General features: G+C 39.3%; 1 long non-coding RNA gene across 1 annotated transcript in view; it reads right to left on the minus strand.

The window, feature by feature from the left end:
* The window catches only part of LOC131187223 (uncharacterized), a 30,789-nt gene extending 11,043 nt beyond the window's left edge, over positions 1 to 19,746 (minus strand). Inside the window, exons 1-2 of the long non-coding RNA XR_009152501.1 lie at positions 19,649 to 19,746; positions 14,404 to 14,456 (exon numbers count right to left, since the gene is read on the minus strand). This is a non-coding gene — a long non-coding RNA (uncharacterized LOC131187223). The remainder of the gene's footprint in view (positions 1 to 14,403; positions 14,457 to 19,648) is intronic.
* Positions 19,747 to 19,983: the final 237 nt, after the last annotated feature.

A 19,983-nucleotide genomic window follows, 5' to 3' on the forward strand; every position in this document is an offset into this window, starting at 1 on the left:
TGGTGAACCTATGGCATGTGTGTATGCAGAGCTATCTCTCCAGGCATGCCAGTCATCTCCTGTTGCTGTTCCAGAATCTGGCGTGCACATGCGCGCCAGCCAACTGGTCTTCACGAGCATGGGAGTGCATGTGTGCTGGCCAGCTAGTGTTTGTTTGTGTGGGAGTGCATGTATGCCAGCCAGCTGGTCTTTGTGTGTGCATGCATGCAAGAAACTGGAAGACCAGGTGACCAGTGCGCATGCGCATGCCAGAAATCAGAAGCTCAGCTTCCCGGTGCGCACGTGCATGCTGGGGAACTGCTCTTCCAGTTTCCGGCGCTTCCGCACGTGCACACCAGGAAGCTGCTCTTCTGGTTTCCGGCACTCCCCTGCACATGCGCACACACTCCAATTTCTGCACTCAGTGCCAAAAAGGTTCGCCAACACTGATCTAAGGCATGGAAGTCATCTGTTGTGTCTCGTCCGCTTTGCCCGCAGCCGGGCCCGTCTTATCTCCTTCCAAACGCTGAGGAATGTCCTAGCATGCCTCCAGGCCCCAGCCCTGGCACCATGCCCAGACAGGCCGAGGAAGAAGAAGTGCTTCCAGCCCCCAGCCCTGGCTCCATGCCCAGGCAAATGGAGCAACTAGACCCCTTCCCCTCCTCCACAGCATGTGAGCCTGAGGAAGGTCAATTACCAACAGCTGGAGACTGGAGTGACCCTCGCTTCAGGAGAATTGATAGGCGGCGTCAACAGAAGGAAGGGAGGGGCAGGCCTGGATAAGTGCTGAGTCATGGAGCCACACCCCATGGCCTATATAAAGGATCTGCTTTCTGGCATTCTCTGAGTCAGGCAAAGTCTACCTTATATTGCTGAAGTCACTTTCTGGTCTCCTGCCTGCCTTGAGAACTTTGCTAGGACTTTGGCAGAGCTGCAGAGGCACGCCTGATTTGGATTTCCCTGACCCGGCCGTCAGCGGAGGAGTGGGACACAACATCATCCCAGTGAACATGTGAAGCAAGCAGATCTCTACAGTGGGTAGGAAGGTGCTGCAGGAGGAAGATCATTTCCATGAAAATGCACATTCCTACCTTCATATTGCGTGGGAGAAGCCATTGGTAAACTGCTGCTATATTTTACCAAGAAAACCACAGGGTAGACAGCACAAAGAGATTGATGATATCATGCTGGATGATGGGCCCAGTGGTGAGATTCAGCCAGTTTGCACCACTTTGGGAGAACCGGTTGTTAACTTTCTGAGCAGTTTGGTGAACTGGTTGTTGGAAGAAATCATTAGGACAAAGAACCGGTTGTTAAATCATTTCAATCCCACCACTGGATGTGCTCCTTGAGTTGGTTGGCTCTTAACAGGTTATAAAGAAAGACTAAGGATCTTATGGAGTATTAATGGTGTTTGTGACATGGCTAGGAGTGACTTCTAATGACTTTGGGACACCTGGTTGCTGATATTGCCATGGGGGAAAAGAACATTCAAAGCTGCAAATACAGAATTATAGTGGGGAATTAAAAAACAGGAATGTGGAAAAGTACAGAAATGTAAAAGACAGGAAAAGATGAAATGAATGAACTATACACTCACATCTTAGGCATCAGTGAATTGAAATGGGTTGGAATTGGACACTTTCAGTCGGAAGATCATATTGTTTACTACTCAGGGGACAAAAAAAAGAAGAAGAAGGAATGGTACTGCTTTCATAATCAAGAGGTAAAGGAAAAAAACCAACCAGAATTGCAAATTTTGTTACTATAGCCTATCTCAATAAACTATCATTCTAGTTTTCCTATGGAGTGAGTTTCTTGGTCCACCTCATAAGCAATGATGGGATTCAACATTTTTTACTACTGGTTCTGTGGGCGTGGCTTGGTGGGCATGGCATGGCTTGGTGGGCATGGCTTGGTGGGTGTGGCAGGGAAAGGATACTGTAAAATCTCCATTCCCACCCAACTCCAGGGGAAGGTTACTGCAAAATCCCCATTTCCCCCCGATCAACTAGGACTCAGGAGGCAGAGAATAGATGAGGAGGGGCCAGTCAGAATTTTTACTACCGGTTCTCCTAACTACTCAAAATTTCCACTACCGGTTCTCCAGAACTGGCCAGAACCTGCTGAAACTCACCCCTGCTCATAAGATGGGCAACATACCAAAAAGACTTAACAGGGTGTGAAAGCTATCATACAATGTCCTTAATTTCAAATGCTAATGTCAGATTGCCTCCAATCAATACTCAAGAAAGGATAACCCTGACTCCATTTGATTATAGAGAAAGGTAACTTTTACTGAGCACATCTGATTGCAATAGAAGTAAAGCTAGAACTGGAAATAGATATGGCTTACAGATACATTTCCCCTTATTCAGCCCTCCTCCCTCCAAAGGTCAAACAGTTCTAGTCCATTGTCCTTCTCCTCTTTGGTCACGTGGTACTTTACTTCAGATGTTATTCCTCTGTCTGTCTTCTGGTCGGTATGCCTGGCACGTTAAACCTGTCTGTTTGAATTCTTCTTCCCTCCTCCTCTTAGATGGCAGCCGAAAACTTAAAGGGCCACAACCCCATTAATCATGCATGACAACAATTAGCAATAAAACATTTAACGAAGTGATAAAACAGTTACACACTCTACTAAGTAAATAAACACTTAAAGTAATAAGCGGAGGCTGACAGCTAGTAAAATAATTTTTGGGATCATCCAATGCAGATTAGAGCCATGCATGAAAAGAGAAATGCCAGACGTTCAAGTTACTTTAGGAACATGAAATGTTATGACTGATGCACATTGTGCAATTGAGAAAACCAAAGAACACTGAAAAGAAGTCATCAGGTACAGTGGTGGGTTTCAAAAATTTTTTACTACTGGTTCTGTGGGTGTGACTTGATGGGCATGGCATGGCTTGGTGGGCGTGGCAGCGGAAGGATACTGTAAAATCTCCATTCCCTCCCCAATCCAGGGGAAGGTTACTGCAAAATCCCCATTTTCTCCCGATCAGCTGGGTTTTGGGAGGCAGAGATGGGGGCGGGGCCAGTCAGAATTTTTATCACCGGTTCTCTGAACTACTCAAAATTTCCTCTACGGGTTCTCCAGCCAGAACCTGCTGAAACCCACCTCTGATCAGGTGCTTCATTAATTATAGAAAGGCCTGCAATTGTGTCAATCATGTCAAACTGGAAAATGTGCTTAGAAAAATGGGAACCTCAAAACATCTCACTGTACACATAATCTTCAATTTAACACTATTCATTTAGTGACCATTGAAGGTTACGACACTGGAAAAACTGACTTATGACTGGCATCCACACTTGTGACTGTTGCAGCATCCCCATGGTCACATGATCAAAATTCAGGTGCTTCATAATTTGCATGTATTTAGGACAGTTGCACTGTTCAGGGGTCATGAGATCATCATTTATAACCAGAGGGATCATTTATAAACAGAGGGATAGAATCAAGAACACGTGAAGTGTTAATACCACTTTATAATGCCTTGGTAAGGCCACACTTGGAATATTGCATTCAATTTTGGTCACCACGATGTAAAAAGGATGTTGAGACTCTAGAAAGAGTGCAGAGAAGAGCAACAAGGATGATTAGGGGACTGGAGGCTAAAACATATGAAGAACGGTTGCAGGAACTCGGTATGCCTAGTTTAATAAAAAAAAGGACTAGGGGAGACATGATAGCAGTGTTCCAATATCTCAGGGGCTGCCACAAAGAAGAGGGAGTCAAGCTATTCTCCAAAGCACCTGAGGGTAGAACAAGAAGCAATGGGTGGAAACTAATCAAGGAGAGAAGCAACTTAGAACTAAGGAGAAATTTTCTGACAGTTAAACAATTAATCAGTGGAACAACTTGCCTGCAGAAGTTGTGAATGCTCCAACATTGGAAGTTTTTAAGAAGAGGTTGGGTAACCATTTGTCTGAAATGGTGTAGGGTTTCCTGCCTGGGCAGGGGGTTGACTAGAAGACCTCCAAGGTCCCTTCCAACTCTGTTGTTGTTATTATTATTATTATAACCTTCTCAGCTGGCTTCAGACAAGAAAAATCAATGGGGGGAAGCCAGATTAGAGTTATCAACCACATGATACACTTTGCAGCAATTCACTTAACAGCTATGGCAAAACAGGGCGTGAAATGGACACAACTTACTTAACAACTGTCTTGCTTAGCAACAGAAATTTTGGGCTCCATTGTGGTAGAAAATCAAGGATTTTCTGGCTGAGGAACTCTGAGGAAAAGCTGGCTGAGGAACTCTGGGAGTTGAAGTCCACAAGTCTTAAAAGAGCGAAGTTTGCAGACCCCTGGTCTAGATGTAACACAGCAAAATATGAGACAGTCCTTCTAATAGCCTATTTATTTGGACCCATGCCAAATAAAGAAATAGATCATAGAATACACCAATCCAGAATTCTCATTGAAAGCCTAAATGACCAAGCTCAAATTATCTGATTTTGGAGATATTATGTGAAGGCCTAGATCTCGCATAATTTTATAACCCTAAAAACGAAGAAGGAAACTTCCTCAATAGGAGGCTAGGTGCTACACAAGGAGAAAGATTTCAGGTTAAAAAGTTAGCCAGAGACATCAGTGTTGGGTATGTGTGTGCGTGTCAAAATTTCAGGATTGCAGTCACATGTGAAAAAAGGGACAAGATTTCAATCATCTGAACATGGTCACAATCTAATCTCTATGAAAGATTAGATAGATTTCTTACGTCGAAAATGATGGGAATACATTTATACAGATCAGCAGATACAGGCATTCATATGCATATACTGTACATCTATATGCAATACATGCCCACACGCAGACGATTTGCAAATTAAAACCTTAATACTTCATTGGAGAAGTTTATAAGGTTTCTTTTTTAAAAAAAAAAATGGTCAAACAGCAGTTGGTCAAACCAATTGTTGGCATGCATCTTGAGGCTGTTGAAACCGATTCACAGAAACCTTGCTGGGTATTGCAGAAAATGATGACAGCTGCCGCAGCTGCTGAGCTACAGCAAAGTAGTAGCCAAGACTAATATTTCCTAGTATATCCTTTCACTCTTCCCCCCCCTCCCCGGTCTCTGTCGCTTTCAGAAGATCATGGGCTTTCTGATTTTCTAAACGACAAGGCTACAATAAATATTGAAAAATGTGCGATGAGCTCAGTAAATAGAATCCAAGAAATATTCTCCAAGGGAGAACAAGTTAGAACTTAGAATAACACTGGTGGAAGGTCCCTTGGAGAGCCCTTAGTCCAACCTTTTGCTCAAGCGGAAGAATCTATACCATTTCAGATAAATAGAATAGAATAGAATAGAATAGAATAGAATAGAATAGAATAGAATAGAATAGAATAGAATAGAATAGAATTCTTTATTGGCCAAGTGTGATTGGAGGAATTTGTCTTGGTGCATATGCTCTCAGTGTACTTAAAAGAAAAGATACGTTCATCTAGAATCACAAGGTACATAATTAATGGTAGTTATAGGGTACAAATAAGCAATCAGGAAACAATATCAATATAAATCGTAAGGATACAAGCAACAAAAATACATTCAGATAAATGGTTGTCTCTTCTTGAAAGCCTTCAGAGATGGAGCAGCCACAACTTCTGAAGGCATTGGTTGATTGTTTTCATCCTTAGGAACTTTCACTTAGAACTAAGGAGAAAGTTCCTAATGAATTTGAGAAAGAAATTTTCAGTTCTTTAATTGAAATTTGAATTTATTGCTAACTTTGTGCTTCTTCTATTTTTCCTATTCCTTTTGCCTGTCTTTTGCTAAGTGAGTATGTGCACGGAGGAAAAGAATTAAACTTAAATGTGTGTTCAGATTTTTATACAAATTCAACCTGGCTCATCATGGGCCAGAATTTTATCCTCAGTTCCTCAGTCTCAACTAAGGAATAATGATAAAGCTTCTTTGCATTGCTCTGGGAATACATTGGTGGGAGGGGGAGAGTAAATTGGTTTACTATTTAGGCTTTGAGGACTTAAAATAATAAAACTAATTTAGAAATCAAAAACATAATCACCAATACAGCAAGACATGGCATCATAAAAAGCAATATTTACAGCAGGAAGGGGGAAAAAACTCAATCAAAAACTTCTTTGGAATTAAATAAACCTTCAGTAGAAACCAATGCATGGATGCTTACCTATATGTCCATTAAATGTCTGTCTCCAAGGTTGTGACGCTCACATGTAAAGTGATGATCAGAAGTGAAGCACATTCCTCCTTTTGTTTACTTTTATCTCAAGGCTTTCTCTTTTGTCCATAAATAAAAGTCAATTCATTTAAACTTTTTTTTTGGGGGTGGTGGTAATTAATACTCTGCCCTTACCAATCTTGCCCCATCTGCCTTTCTCTAGCTGTACAGTTTTATCGCCGATCCAGCATGGCTGTTGGCTGTGGTGGCTGAGATGAAAGGAACTGCAGTCCACAGGGATTGGAGGCTGCCAAATCTGCAAAGCCTGTTCAAACTAATACCTTCCTTTGATCCCTATTCAGCTGGAAAGCCACCATCATAAGGATCCTTTTTTTTTCCAGATTTCTGCCAATTCCTTCCTTTTATGACACCTCTGTGCAACATGTCTGGCAGTGCTTCAGGAGGTCTTCCTGACTCTGAGGAATGATTAATCAAATGGTCAAGGTACAGGATATTACAGCAAAGTGGGTAGGTGGGGAAAAAAGATCTACCTTCAGCAGATGCAAACCAATAACAATAATCTACCACATGTATATTTTCAATCAGTTGGACATTAGTTTTGCATTAGGTGACACCACAGTTGCTGCTCAGTAGGAGAATTGTTCATTGTAAAAGTTGATATTGATCATTAATTTTAGCCCACTGGCCCCGATCTTGGATCTTGATGGTGGAATCAGCAACCATCTTGGCCTAGAGTTGTGATGGCAAACCTATGGCACGTGTGCCACAGGTGGCACAAGGGGTGGTTTCTACTTACCTTTACTACCAGTTCTCATCGTGCCCACGCACAAAGATTGCTTTTGATGACTTTTGGGTCAGTGGGCGGAACCTCCCACCAGTTTTACTACCAGTTCTATAGAACCGTTACGAACCGTGGGCTGCCACCGATTGCTTCCCACCGACCCGTGCGCTCTCACAGGGAGGGACTCCTCAGGGTGCCGTCAGCCAGGCAGTGCCGGCTGGCGACACCCAGGGGAAGGGCCTTTTCTGTGGGGGCTCCCACCCTCTGGAACGAACTTCCCCCAGGACTTCGCCAACTTCCTGATCTTCGAACCTTTCGCCGCGAGCTTAAGACACATCTATTTATCTGCGCAGGACTGGACTAGAATTTTAAATTTTAAATTTGGTTTTAACGGGGTTTTATTATCTTATTGTAATTTTAATATTCGGCCTTATTTAATAAGTTTTTTAAATTGATGTTTTATTTTGCATTTATATGTATGTTTTATCAGGCTGTAAACCGCCCTGAGTCCCTTGGGAGATAGGGCGGTATAAAAATGTGATTAAATAAATAAATAAAATAAAATAAATAAATAACCCACCACTGGGTGGCATACGGAGTCATATCTGTGGGCAAACAAGCATTGCCCTAACTCAGGTCCAGCATGCACGCGTGCACCAGCCAGCTGATTTTCAGGCCTTTCAGGCCCTTCGGGCCCACCAGAAGTCGGGAAGTGAGCCATTTCTGGTTTACGGGGGGGACTCTGTAGGAAAGGCCGTTTTCACCTCCCCAGGCTTGTAGAAAGCCTGTGGAGCCTGAGGAAGGTGAAAAACGGACCGACCAGGCCCACCATGCCATCGCGTGTCAAAAGCAGGAGAAGTGTGGAAGGGGTGCCACACATGCATGCGCAGGGGGGCAGAGCACATTGAATTATAGGTGTGGGCATGCATGCGCATGATCCCCCATACTCCCCCCACTTTTGGCATGTGATAGCAAAAAGGTTAGCCATCACTGGCCTATAGGGATCTATGGCATATTACCAAAAACTGGGTGGGAGATGGATATTATATCGCCTTGACATAATTCTTCAGTCCTAGGTTTCATATCCTTTCTCTGCCTTCCAGGATCGCTTTTCGATGAATATATCTTTGCTAAAAGGGACAATGTGAAGATTCCACTGGTGTATCAGCCACCGTGCTGCCTAGTGGGTTTCCCACCTGAGCTGCTGGACTAATCTCAGGGATACTTTAGTTGGTATAGTTGTTAAGATAGTGGTCTAGATTATGTGTCAGTCATTCTCTCTCAGTCTAATCCACCTGATAGGATTGTTCCTGTGAGGAAAACAGACAGAAATACTAAGGAATACTAATATTAATTTATATTAATACAGTATTAATGTTTGCTACCTTGCGATAGCTATAGAGATATAGATAATATAGACATAGATATATAGATGATATATAGAGATATAGATAAATGGATATAGATATATGAATATAGATATATGAATATAATTTTTTTATTATGGTTTGTCGCAAAGTCAGCCAAATGTTTAAACTGGATTTGTCATTTTTATCCATTTATCGAGTCCTTTTCAAGTACCTGGGATAGGCAAATGTTGTTTTATGGTGTTCAAAGTATTGTTGTAAGATGTAAGCAATTTATTAGTGAAGTTCCCTTTTGCCATTGACTGATTGTAACTTTGACATTGATAATGGTGTTCAAGTGGTGCTCTAGTGTTTTGAGATTGCATTCAAGGTACCTGTTACTCTTGGTAATATCTTTGCTTCCTTTTGCCACCATCTTTCTATTTGTATTGGCAGGTCTTTGTGTTTTAATTTTTTTTTTCAGTTCTTTCTCTTCTATTCTGTTGAATTTACTTCCATTTTCCAGACTTCTTTTGTCTCTCTCTCTTTTTTATTGAAAAAGTTTTACAATAAAAATTTTCCCATTACATCCCACCCCCATTCCCCCACCCACCATCACCCCCTCCCCCCACCCCACCCCCTGGACTTCCCAGAGCAGAATACAAGGTATACAATCTGACAATCATAAGCTAAAGGTAAAGGTTCCCCTCGCACATATGTGCTAGTCGTTGCCGACTCTAGGGGGCGGTGCTCATCTCCGTTTCAAAGCCGAAGACCCAGCGCTGTCCAAAGATGTCTCCGTGGTCATGTGGCCGGCATGACTCAATGCCAAAGGCGCACGGAACACTGTTACCTTCCCACCAAAGGTGGTCCCTATTTTTTCTACTTGCATTTTTACGTGCTTTCAAAATTGCTAGGTTGGCAGAAGCTGGGACAAGTAACGGGAGCTCACCCCGTTACACAGCAGCATTAGGGATTCGAACCGCTGAGCTGCCGACCTTTCGATCGAAAAGCTCAACGTCCTTGCCCCTGAGCCACCACGTCCCCTAATCATAAGATAGAATATCCTAATTATACATAAATTACCCTCCCTCCCCTAAAACCTCAACTCTCCTTCTCCATAAAAAGAAACAAAAAAGAAGGAAATGTTCATTCATAAAATATTTGATGTCTTCTTCTAATAATTGTTCTAATTATAGTCAGTCCATCTTCCTCATTCCAGTATATATATATATTTTCTTTCTTTATTATTTATATTTTTATACCGCCCTTCTCCGAAGACAGCAGAAATAAAACATAAATATTGACAGTTTAAAATACAATAGCCATTAAAAATCTAATTCAATTCTAATTCTAATTCTTGTAGGTTTTCAGTCTGGTACATTGATGTTTCCAACAAGTGCAATATTTTTAACCTCCAGTCTTTGATAACAAACATATATTCTATCTTCCAATATTACACTAACATCTTCACAATAAATTACAAATATTTTATAACCATTTTAACATTTTAATCTTAAGTGATTCCCTTTCTGTTTTAATGTTTATTTTAATTCCCCCCCAACACTTTAAACCCAACATCAATTTTGATCCAAAGTAGCTAAATCCACCATTAATAAAGTAACATCAATAAAATATATCTCCCTCATTTACGTACAAATTAAAACAAATACACCCTAACTTAATTTCCAAATACCATCTATAAAATATTTTATATATTTTATATAAAAAAGAAAAAAATATCCTTTCTTACTTTCAATTTTTATCCAACATAGATAAATCCACAATAATAATAACAGCATAAATATAATACACCCACATTTAATTTACAGGCTCAAACAAATAAACATTATCCTTTCTATTTCTTTTATGTTCAGAAATTTTTACTTACAGTTTACCCTTTCCCATAAAAAGAAACACTTTTCATCTGACAATGTTGCTTCTTTACTCCTTGTTCTTTTTTAAAGAATACTATCCTTTGCTCCTCCCCCACTGTTTTTTGTATTTCTTCTCCCAAAGTTACAGCCCCAATTTCAAATTGTGTTTGCTTTATTTCCTTCTCCTTTTTTTTCCAGATTTCTGCCAATTCCTTCCATCACTATTATTCTGTATTCTATAGTTGGATGAGATTTGGTGAATAAGATAGGTCCATGGGGTATTGCTTGAAATTTGCAAACTTAAACTTTTTTTTTTAAACAGAGAGTTCAAACATGTGATTGACCATTGTCCCAAATGGCAGGAAAATTGTTTGTCAGACTTGTGGACGCTAGTCCATCAACAACTGGGGGTGATGTCTCTGACCTGTGAGTCAGCAAGGTAGAATTTTTGCAACCAAAGATTATGCACAGGTTCTGAGTACTCGGCTTCTACCATGGAATCCTGCCAGTTTTAACTGTCTGTCTCCAAGGTTGTGACGCTCACATGTAAAGTGATGATCAGAAGTGAAGCACATTCCTCCTTTTGTTTACTTTTATAGGAGGCTTGTGAAATTTCACTCCTAATCTTCCTAGATGTAAAATAAATCACTATATCCCTTGGCGGTTGTCTCTGCCTTGCCACCCATGAGTTAACATGATAAATTTTCTCAGTTTGATTTTTAAGATCCACTAATGTCAGTCCAAGCACCTGTGAGAAGGCTTCTGCAAATATCCTTTTTAGATTCTCTCTCTTATTTTCTTTTAAACCTCTCACCCTCAATGCAGATTCCATTGTTTTATATTGTAATAAAATCTGTTCTTCATCTGCTCTCTCCACCTAGTTCCGAAGCTCCTCCATTTGACTTTTTAAATTCAAATTAATTTGATCAATCTCATGCACTTTTCCATCCAGCTTTGTTATAAATTCAATTATAATCATAAAGGCTGACCTCATTTCTTCTTGTAAATCTTCATTCTCAACTGTAGCAGAATTTTTAATTTCCAATAATTTCTCCTCAATTTCCTTAAGTTTTTTGTCTTGAGCAGAAATTTGAGCCTTCAGAAATTTTTTCAACTCCTCTTGTAATTTCTGTATTTGCACTAGCGAGGCAGCTCCTTTAGAATCAATAGGCTGTATTTGTTTAGAAGCCATCTTACTTTAACTTTGTAAATTGCAACAAAGTCAAATCTTTTGAAATGGGTAAATCAGTTTTATTAACCTTCAGCTTTTCTCTTTAAGATTTCTTCACTTAAATATAAAATCCATCAAATTTAAGCAGAGTTAACAAGGCGCTAACGATGTTAACAAGAATTTCCTTAAGTTTTGTTTTCACGCCTCATTAACCAAATCTGCCATTTTCCTTCTTCTCAAATACCTTTCGAAGATCGAGATGAGGTCTAAGGCATACATCCACCCTGCTTCTTGCCTCCGCTCCCTCTGCTTAAAGTAACTAGAATATCTTCATCTTGATCGCAGAGATGGTCGCGAGCACTTTGTTCTGCATAAATGCAGAAGCTTCCCAGATCTGGAGCATTTGCCAGGTTTAAACAGGGAGCTCTCACCCTTTGAGCTCCAGGTTTAAACAGGGAGCTCACCCCATTACACGGCACTAGGGATTCGAACTGCTGAACTGCCAACCTTTTGATCAACAAGCTCAGTGTCTTAGCCACTGAGCCACCGTGTCCCTTTACCTTGAATTTTCCATAAATCATGTTTCCGTGAAGCATGTTAGTAATTCATGCAACTGGACATTTTTCTATCTTTACCCAGAATGTTTTATTTTAATGCCAAATTGGTAATAGTCCTATTTTCATTCTATAGTCATCTTCTGTACAGCCATCTTATAATCATCTTCTATTGGTGAATGTTCATTTCTTTTGTCTCTCTCATTGACAATTGTTAAGTCAGAGGTATTATGTGGTGGGTACCTATCTATTTGAATTTAAAGTCTCAGAGCATTTTAGCTTCTTCATTTGCTTTTACTTTGTCTATTTTGTGGATCCATCAATTCCTGCTTGAAGGCAAATATTTCTTGCAGGTCTTCCAGTGCGCCTTTGTTGTTTGTTGTGTCATTTCTTTGTAGTCAGTCTATGAGATGTTCTTATAGCAGCTAGCTAGGTGGTGGTACTTTGTTTCTTTAGCTTCTTTGCAAAGAGAGCATTTGTTGTCTGTAGCTGAATTCTGACTTTATATATATTTGTTCTTAAGGCTTGATCTTCTGCAGCCAGAATTAGCCCCTCTATCTCCCCTGTATCTCTTTCCTCAGTTTTCTTGTTATTAGCCACTACCAAGTCTTGTTGCCTGCTTTGCCTGCAATTTTTAATGTACTTATTGCATTGTTTTATTTTATTTATATTTTATTTTTTCTGATTACTGCTTTCTATGGAAGTTTCAATTCTTAGTTTAATTATTGGAAAAAGCAAGAGTCCCTTCTAGATTCAGTAGCATACAGATAGATGTAATGAATGAATGAACGAACGAATGAACGAATGAATGAGAGAGAATGGCAATGAGAGTAAATTGTTCTGCATTCAATGGTACTTTCTTAAAAGTGAATGTGTCTAGGACTGCATTCATAGTTATCAGAAGTTTTCAAATCTTATATTATATAAAATTAAAGGCCACCTCACTCCCAATAATTCTGGATGGTAATTATTTTATTTTTGTTTTATTTTTTAGGTACAAAAAACAAAAGGAAAAAACAGGAAAACAAAAAAAAGTAGTGGTATTCCATGGGTATACTGTAGTGCACCCATAAGTAGCTGCATAGAGTAAGAAGCACAATTTTATCTACGTAAATAAAATTTTAAGTAAATCAATGGTAAAAAGATTTTTTTTAATGTTGAACTTAATTCCTGGTAGTTGTTAACACTAGAAATAGTACAGAAGTGTAAGTGCTATTGCATTTTTAATTGGTATTCTGCTTGGTAGGAAAAGGAATTCAATCTTTTTTATCTCTTGAAAGAAATAAATTTATATAAAAGGTTCCCCTCCACATATGTGCTAGTTATTCCTGACTCTAGTAGGTGGTGCTCATCTCCGTTTCAAAGCCAAAGAGCTATTGCTGTCCGAAGATGTCTCCGTGGTCATGTGGTTGGCATGACTAAAAAACCAAAGGAGCACGGAACACTGTTACCTTCCCACCAAAGATGGTCCCTATTTTTCTACTCACATTTTTTATGTGCTTTCAAACTGCTAGGTTGGCAGAAGCTGGGACAAGTAACGGGAGCTCACCCCATTACATGGCACTAGGGATTCGAACTGCTGAACTGCCAACCTTTTGATCAACAAGCTCAGTGTCTTAGCCACTGAGCCACCGTGTCCCTTTACCTTGAATTTTCCATAAATCATGTTTCCGTGAAGCATGTTAGTAATTCATGCAACTGGACATTTTTCTATCTTTACCCAGAATGTTTTATTTTAATGCCAAATTGGTAATAGTCCTATTTTCATTCTATAGTCATCTTCTGTACAGCCATCTTATAGTCATCTTCTATTAGTGAATGTTCATTTCTTTTGTCTCCTAGAATAAAAATATCCTTTTGTATATGATTAAATCTATCTAAGTAATATGATTTATTTATCAGATATTTAAGAGAGAAACAGTGTGTTTATGAATAAAATACTATTTGTGTTCATAGCTAGGTAACCATCAAGTTTGTTAGATACGAGTTGATTTTAAAAAGATATGTTATTTGTCCTTGACCAGCAAAGCTGGCTGAGGAACTCTGGGAGTTGAAGTCCACAAGTCTTAAAGGGACCAAGGTTGGAGACCCCTGCTCTTTACTATGCAATTCTTCTTGTCATACTGTGAGGTGAAGAGAAAGAGTTGAATGGTAAGTAGTCAGACTCAGTTTAATCTTTAAGGTGGAAACTAGTTTTATCATCTTCATTACATTTTTCTCTAGTTATATCAATCATTGACTTTTGTTTGAAAGAAGAAGAATGTCCTAATGTCCCCAGCTAACAACCAAATAAAATTAAAACCAAAATAAAAACAATGTAAGAAAAAAAGTAAAACAATGATACAGGAATTCCAATATGGAGGACATAGAATTGCACTGGTTTCAATATTACCTGGGTCAATGAAGTTGTTTTGATTTTGTAAAGTGAGATGATGAGTAGAGATGTAAGCTTCATCATTTTAGACTTATTTTAATTAAGTAAAACAACAAAAAAGAAAAAAACTAAAAAAGGGAAATAAACTTACGCTTGCCCAGGATTCTCTGTATTCACAATTTTGCACAGTTCTTTTCCTGGTATCTGTTTAGAAAAAGGGTTGTTTGTTCAGAATATGTGGTTAACCATGAATCTATTCATGTGAAAATGTAAAAAAGGAATGAATATAGATATAAAAAGCATGTTTAGTTTGATCACTTATAATGCAAAACTGAGAACAATAGTAAGATACCAGTGGGATGTGAAGTTCTGAATATGGAAATTATTAGGAGTGGATTTTGGAAAAAAAATGGATGTATAAATGAAAAGTGAAAAGGAACTAAGGTCAAAGTAGAATTACTGCAGTAGGGGGAAGGATGAGTGGTAAATGAAAAAATATTAGCAGACATTACTCCTAATTATTACTGGCATTACTTTCCCAACAAAAGAAATAGAAAGTGGATGTAAGGAAAGTGGATGCAGAAGCTATCTAAAGAGAAAGAAAGAATTGTATTGTTGAATGTCACAGACATTTCTGTAGATATTGTAATGGAGTGTATGAAAAAAATTCCTTGGTGAAATAATAAAATAAAAATTAAATAATTTAAAAAACAAGGTGTGTGAGGGTTAAAAGGAAAAATAACATAATGTTCCTACATTAAGGAAATCTGGAAAATATATAGTGTGAATATGGAGAAAGCAATAGCAGCAAAGAATGTTGTATAATGATGACAAAATCCCAAAAGCTTTAACCAAAAACTTTCTACTATTGACTTCACCCCATTCCTAAGAGGACTATAAGGGCGTGCATAAGAGCGCAAACGTACCTACCGTTCCTGTCCTATTGTTTTTTATTATACTTATATGCTTATACTTCCTCATATTTCCTCATATATATGTTTATATACTATATAACCATTTTGTGTGATGCTTATGTATATTGTTGTGACAAAAATAAATAAATAAATAAATAAAATAAAATAAACATTAAGAAATGTCTGTGTACAAGAGGACAGATTGTCAAGTATAAATGGGCGATGAGTGAAAGTGGATTGAATAAAAAAAAGTGAGTGACCAGCAGAAAAGAAGGATCTTTTGGTGGTCTGGTCATACCAAAAGAACGAGAATGATCAGAATGAGAATGGAATAGGAACTCAAATAAAGCAAAAGTGAATGGGACAAGAGGAAGACTGAGAAAGTCATGACTGGATGGAGCTGATTAGTTCTTCAAAAACCAGTAAAAAGTTCAAAGAGCAAAAATCAAAGTATGAAGTGAACCTCATTTGCCTTCAATCTTTCCTTGGAGGATTAAGTGACGTATGCCGTATTTTTCTGGGTGTCTCATCACATGACCAAAATATTCTAACTTTCACTTTTTTATGGTTTTGATCATTTCCCTTGGCTTTCCCAGGCGGCTTATCATTAGCATTAACTATAGTGAGTTATATTTCATCTTCACTTAGATCTGTAAGATATGTGGTACTGACCATGTTAGTCCTCATCTTCTCTTTGCTTGAATCTAGACTTGAAACATTGTTCAGAAGGCTTATAACAATTAGTCAAAAGTTGAAAGAAAAGACAAGGCACAATTGGCATGATTTTGTTCTGTCTGAGTTTCAATCTTACACAGTTTTTGAATGAAACATTAGAATAGAATAGAATAGAATTTTTTATTGGCCAAGTGTGATTGGACACACAAGGAATTTGTCTTGGTGCATATGCTCTCAGTGTACATAAAAGAAAAGATACGTTCATCAAGGTACAACATTTACAACACAATTGATGATCAATATATCAATATAAATCATAAGGATTGCCAGCAACAAGTTATAGTCATACAGTCATAAGTGGAAAGAGATTGGTGATGGGAACTATGAAACGATTAATAGTAGTGCAGATTCAGTAAATAGTCTGACAGTGTTGAGGGAATTATTTGTTTAGCAGAGTGATGGCCTTCGGGAAAAAACTGTTCTTGTGTCTAGTTGTTCTGGTGTGCAGTGCTCTATAGCGTCGTTTTGAGGGTAGGAGTTGAAACAGTTTATGTCCAGGATGCGAGGGATCTGCAAATATTTTCACGGCCCTCTTCTTGATTCGTGCAGTATACAGGTCCTCAATGGAAGGCAAGTTGGTAGCAATTATTTTTTCTGCAGTTCTAATTATCCTCTGAAGTCTGTGTTTTCTTGTTGGGTTGCAGAACCGAACCAGACAGTTATAGAGGTGCAAATGACAGACTCAATAATTCCTCTGTAGAATTGGATCAGCAGCTCCTTGGGCAGTTTGAGCTTACTGAGTTGGCGCAGAAAGAACATTCTTTGTTGTCCTTTTTTAATGATGTTTTGATGTTAGCTGTCCATTTGAGATCTTGCGATATGATAGAACCCAGAAATTTGAAGGTTTCTACTGTTGATACTGTGTTGTCAAGTATTGTGAGAGGTGGAAGTATGGAAGGGTTTTCCTAAAGTCTACCACCATTTCTACGGTTTTGAGTGTGTTCAGTTCCAGATTGTTTTGGTTGCACCACAAGGCTAGTCGTTCGACCTCTCGTCTATATGCGGATTCGTCATTGTCTCGAATGAGACCAATCACTGTTGTGTCATCTGCGAACTTCAGTAGCTTAACAAATGGATCATTGGAGATGCAGTCATTGGTATACAGAGAGAAGAGAAGTGGGAGAGCACACAGCCTTGGGGGCCCCTGTGCTAATTGTACAGGTATTTGATGTGATCTTGCTTAGCTTCACCTGCTGCTTCCTGTTTGTTAGGAAGCTTGTGATCCACTTACAAGTCTGTTCCGGTACCTGTAGCTGGCTTAGCTTAGTTAGAAGAATGTCTGGAATGATGGTATTGAATGCTGAACTAAAGTCTACAAAAGGACCCTTGCATAGGTCTTTGGAGACTCAAGATGTTGTAGGATGTAGTGCAGAGCCATATTAACAGCATCATCTGTTGATCTATTTGCTCGGTATGCAAATTGCAAGGGTCTAAGAGCGGATTCGTGATGGTTTTCAGGTAGGAAAGCACTAGCCTTTCAAAGGTTTTCATGACTACAGATGTTAGAGCAACTGGTCTGTAGTCATTCAGTTCCTTGATGGTGGGCTTCTTGGCACTGGGATGATGGTAGAGCGTTTGAAGCAAGAAGGAACATAGCACATCTCTAGTGATTTATTGAAAATATGGGTGAAGATGGGGCCAATTGGTCAGCACAGACTTTTAAGCAAGAAGGAGTTATCTTGTCTGGGCCTGGAGCTTTTCCTGGCTTTTGTCTGTGAAATAGGTCCTGCACTTCCTTTTCTGTGATCACTAGGGGTTGTGAACCCAATGAAATGGGGTCAGTTGTAGGAGGCTTGGCTGTTGTTGGTGTGTCTGAGATGGGGTTGTGGAGATAGGTGGCTGTAGTTTCCTTTCAAACCTGCAGTAAAACTCATTCAGGTCATCTGCCAGTTGTTGATTACCTTCAGCCTGGGAAGGAGGTTTGCCATAGCGGTGATATTTTTAAGAGTTTTCCACATGTTTGCTGGTTCATTTGCTGAAAATTGATTCTTTAGCTTTTCAGAGTAGCTTCTTTTGCTGCTCTTATCTCCTTGTTAGTGCATTTCTGGCCTGATTGTACAGCATTTTATCACCTTTTCTGTAGGCTTCCTCTTTGGAATGTCGTAGCTGCTTAAGTTTAGGTGTAAACCAAGGTTTGTTATTACTGTGTATTCGCAAGTTCCTTGTAGGTACACATAGGTCTTCACAGAAGCTGACATATGATGTTACAGTATCTGTGAGTTCATCCAGGTCTGCAGGGGTATCTTTAAAAATATTCCAATCAGTGCAGTCAAAACATGCCTGTAGCTTTAATTCTGATTCCTCCGTCCAGGTTTTCACTGATTTAATTATTGGTTTTATGGCTTTAAGTCTTTGCCTGTAAGCAGGTACAAGGTGAATCATGCAATGATCAGAGTGTCCTACAGCTGCACGTGGTAAAGACCGATAGGCATCTTTTAGTGTTGTGTAGCAGTGGTCTAGAGTATTCTTGCCTCTGGTGGGACAATTGACATGCTGAAAGTATTTTGGTAGTTCTTTCCTTAAGTTTGCCTTGTTTAGATCTCCCAAAACAATGGCCAGTGAATCAGGGTGTTTGGCTTCAGCCTCCATGATTTGGTCAGCTAGAGTTCGTAATGCCTTGTTTACACAGGCTTGTGGTGGGACATAAACAGCAATTAGAAGAAATGAGGAAAATTCACGAGGCGAATAGTAAGGTTTGCAATTGATAATTAGAGTCTCTAAATTGTTGTCACAGAATTTGTAAATTATGTTAAAATCTTGACACCAGGTTGAATTAATATATAGGCATAAGCCTCCTCCTTTCTTTTTACCAGATGTTACATCTAGGGTAATCAATTTTTGTCTTTTATAAAGGGCACTAAGGTAAATTAACTCCTATCTTAAAGAATAATTTATCATAACTGCCTAGCCTTTAATTCATAATAAAATCATTTTCTGTATTACTCTGATATATTTGAAAATAGTATTCCTGTTGATCTCATCAATCATATTAAGCATTAAAACCGGGATGTCAAACTTGATTTCATTGAGGGCCGCATCAGGGTTGTGTTTGACCTCAGGGGGACGGCATGGTTGTGGCCTGGGTGGGCATGGCCAGCTCAATATCACTTGGTCGGAGGCGCCTGTTGTGGCCCAAGCGCTCTGCCAGCGAAAATGGGCTCCCAAGCTCTGTTTTCATCTGCAACAGCTTCCTGCAACCCTCTGCCAGCAAAAACAGACCAGTGGCTCTCCCAAGCTCTGTTTTCGCTGACAGAGACACCACGGGTTGTTTCCAGGGCAGCCCCTTGAGCCAGATTTAAGCACCCTGTGGGCCAGCTCCGACTCCCAGGCCTTCAGTTTGACACCCCTGCGTTAAAACAAATTACAATATTCACCTTCCTTTCTTAAGTAGACACCATTTGTCTCGTTTCAATTCTTGTAGTTCCAACAAGAGAAGAAAGAAGCTAAATGTGAATGGCATCTACAATATGAGAAATTGTGAAAGGGCCCAGGGTTCCACTTTTTAATAGAAATAGCTGCAGTATAATTTTCCCACAAGCAATTGGACACTAGTATTTTTAGCCAGTGGAGAGCCAGTGTAAGTTAAGAATAGCAATTGCTACAGTGGGAAACTACACAGTTTCTATTAAGGGGACAGCCAGTACAACAGCTGGCTGGTGATAAATTCATACAAAATATGCAATCGTGCAGCATACATAAGAATACATTTTATAAATTGTTTATAGTGGAATTGTGAAAAGACAATACCATATTGTTGCCTTCTTTCTGTAACGGGCATCACGTTCGTTTTGACAAGCTGCAAATTCTGAGCCCACTCAGTTTATACGGCCTTTCCAGCAAAAGGGCTTTCTACAAGAACAACATAGGTATTTTTTTTTAAAAAAAAATGTGGAAGAAAGTTAGACAGATACCATCTGTGCATCTGTTCAGAATGTGCAATATTTAGAAAAGCAGGCCAATTCAGACACAAGAAAGGGAGTCACTGCATTTCACAGATGGTCTTCTTCGTTTAGTTTTGTGTACCACCCTAAAAATGTAGTGGGAAAGCAATCTTTTCCCATGCAGATGAAACCAAGAGTGGA

Source organism: Ahaetulla prasina, chromosome 1 (genome assembly GCF_028640845.1).
Source record: "Ahaetulla prasina isolate Xishuangbanna chromosome 1, ASM2864084v1, whole genome shotgun sequence".
Taxonomy (NCBI): domain Eukaryota; kingdom Metazoa; phylum Chordata; class Lepidosauria; order Squamata; family Colubridae; genus Ahaetulla; species Ahaetulla prasina.